At 32.8% G+C, this 3,325-nt stretch overlaps 1 pseudogene; it reads right to left on the bottom strand.

The window, feature by feature from the left end:
* Positions 1 to 1,249: 1,249 nt before the first annotated feature.
* Positions 1,250 to 2,681, bottom strand: LOC104101266 (caffeoylshikimate esterase-like; annotated as a pseudogene).
* Between the last annotated feature and the right edge of the window lie 644 nt (positions 2,682 to 3,325).

Below are 3,325 nucleotides of genomic sequence, written 5' to 3'. Positions count from 1 at the left end.
TGTTATTCAAAGTTCTTACTTTTGTTCATCAGTTCTCCATTATTGTAAGCCCGGGATCGAAGGCAGGCATTTCATTAAGCTGTTACTAAGTCCGGGATCACTTCCCTTAATTGATTTGACAATTTATTACATCATTTGTCTGTTTAATCTAATGTTATTTATCATTTGTATTAAATTAATCCGCATATCCTTAAAATCACATATAAATTCAATTGTTATCCATTTTTTTTAGGGTAAACTAAATAAAAGTTAAATGTTCTTTTTTTTCTTTAACCATATCTAGTATTTCGAACTCACCGGCCCGTCTAAAATAATTAATGTATCTCATAGAACTTGAAACAATAAATTTTACTCTGATCCTAATTTGTTTGAAGTTGAGACATAGTTATTATTGTTATTGTTGTATTTATTTAAAGGTATCATTTTCATTTCTCCACAATCTTATTTTAAAGAATCACTATTAGCTATCTCGCTCGCTCTAAAAGCAGCAGCGTAAGATATAATTAATGTGTAGTATAGTCATATTATCATATACGTCCAATAGAATAATGGAGATGCTTTGTTCATAATGGACACAATCCTACCCAAAATATTTAGAGAAATATATTTTTAGCCGCTTTTAAAAATAAAAGTCGACAGAAAGTATATTTTTTATATACATGTGTATTATATACAAAAAAATACATATTTTATATATATTTTTGCTAGCAAATGCAATTAATTTAATTTCAACCGACTAACCAATTTTGTATTCTACTCAAATATGTTAACTCATGACAGACAAAGGACACAACAGCAAAGCGAAACGTAGATCTGATATTGAATTTAACTAAATATACTATACTTTAGTTGCTCGCTTTTACAAAGTGTTCACAATTACTCACAAGCATTAGCACTAACAATATGCTTTCCACCATCATCCAACAATATAATTAACCAAAAAAGGTTGTAAGACATTTCTCATTTGTACGCAATGATCCAATCTTTAATCCTTGACAAAAATCTCGGATTTGCATTTTTAACGGAAAAATTACACAACAACAAATTGAAAATAGACTAAAAATACTAAGGAGCGGATGGGATGGCCGGAACCTTTACCCTAATCAGACATATTGGATTCGAGTACTACAAATATAGAAACTCAAGATAGGAAGTACTCCTCATTTTAATGGATCTAACACAACATGAATCTGGATTAGTTGACCCGTACTTTTCCGAACACCAAATGCATCAAGAAAAAAGGAAAATGGAACTAGAAAATGAATTTAGATACTTTTGATAGTATTCATTGTACGCTTCAACTAAGGATTTTTTTCATTCAACCATGCCAACATATCATTACGAACAAATCTCAATATTTTCATCGATCACTCCAAATAACAATGAAGTGAAACTGAATTAAAAATCCACCAAGGAGCGGGTCAGATTGATGGAATCTTTAACCCTTAACCAAAATCTCGGGTTTGCATATTTAAAGGAAAAATTAAAAAACAACGAACTGAAAATGGCTGAAAATGGACTAAAAACATCAATGGAGCGGGTGAGATGGCTGGAATCCTTACAATTATAATCAGACGTCTCAAATTCGAGTACTGCAAACATAGAAACTCAAGGTAGGGAGTGCTTGATACTCCACATCGCGAATCCAAATTAGTCGGGATCTCTCATTCAACCACGCCAACATATCATTAGGAACAATCTCAACATTTTCATCAGTTTCTCCAAACAACAAGGAATGTACCATCCCATCATAAATCTTGATTGTCTTGTCTTTACTTTTAGCCTTTTGCTACAATTCCTTGCTCACTTCTGGATCAGTAACAACATCAGCACTCCCATGTAGAACCAAAAATGGAATACTTACATCATAAAGTTTAGTACTAACAAAATCAGTCACATGCATAAGTTCCACAACTGTCCCTAATCTTGGTTTTCCAATATAGCCATTTGGGTTCATTCTTGCAATTTCTCTCTTTTCTGAGACTTTTACAGATTTGTCCAAAAGATCAGTTGTTGGTACAATAGCCAAAGTTGGTGCAAATCTTGCAAAAAATGTCAAGATTTGTGGAATTGGACATTTTGGTCTCATATTTTCTGAAATCTTGCACATGGGGGCCCTTAAAATTGCACCATTTAACTTAATGTTGTTCCTAAAATGGATTAATAGGGTAATAGCACCACCCATTGACTCACCAAAAAGGAATCTTGGTAAATTTTGGAATTCAGAATTTTTGGTTAGGACTGAAATAAAATATGAGATACAATCATCTACAACAAGATTTACATTTGGTACATAGGATTTGAGACTTTGAGATAGGCCATGACCTTCAATGTCAAGTGCAAAACAAGCAAATCCATCTTTTGCTTAAAAAATTGGAGTTTCTTGAAATATCCAGCAAATGTCATTTCCATAACCATGTACCATAAAAATGATACCTTTATAATTAGGAGAAGAAGTATTTTTTGGTAGCCATGATTTTGTGAAAAGGGATAGGCCTCTAGGTGAAGTGAAAAAAGATTTGGTTGATTTGATATTTTGGAGAGTGTAATACTCTTCTTCTGTTGTATTTCCCCAGTAATGAATTTTTTGAGTTTGATTTAGGTGTGTGTTTTGGTTTTCCTCCATTTTTGGTTGGATATTTTTCTTTGGTGTTGATCATGAAAATGATAGAGGCAACATGTTCCCATTTTTCTCCTTTATATTTTTTTGGTTTTTGTCTTTTTCTGTTCTTCTTGTTCTCTCTTTTTTTAAAGTACATAAATTTGGTATTTTTCAAAAAGGAAAAGGGGTCAAGTTGTTTATGTACAATCTGAAATTAAATAACTTTATTCTCCATTACACTTTTGATTTATAGAGTATTACCCCGTCCTTGGGAGAAAATCTCATTTTTTCGGGACCACTAAGAAGCTTCAACCTAAGGGTAAAACTACAACAACACAATAACTAACTCAGTAGGATTAGTGTAACCATATAAAGTGTGGTTTAAAAAGGGTAGTGTGTATGCTGATCAAAGGCGGACCTAAGTTGGGGGTGGGGGTCATCGGAACTCGTTATCTTCGGCAAAAAGATTGTATATATATTTTATATATATCTATATATATAGTGAGGACCCATTAAATATTTTATGCGCCCCCCTAAAATCTTAAAATCTGGACAGAGGAGCCGGTTCGTAGAAGTGTTAAAGTACCTTCACATTCTTGATGACCCAGTTTTGAATCCAATTTCTTACATGCATAATTTTTTATTTTATTTTTAAAGTGGAGCCTCGTGATGCTCAAATCCTTGGTCCACCTTTGACGAAGACCTTACTCCTATTTGTAAAGG

Source organism: Nicotiana tomentosiformis, chromosome 11, assembly GCF_000390325.3.
Source record: "Nicotiana tomentosiformis chromosome 11, ASM39032v3, whole genome shotgun sequence".
Taxonomy (NCBI): domain Eukaryota; kingdom Viridiplantae; phylum Streptophyta; class Magnoliopsida; order Solanales; family Solanaceae; genus Nicotiana; species Nicotiana tomentosiformis.
Note: the sequence above shows the minus strand (reverse complement) of the source record. Positions and strands in the feature narration are given on the sequence as shown.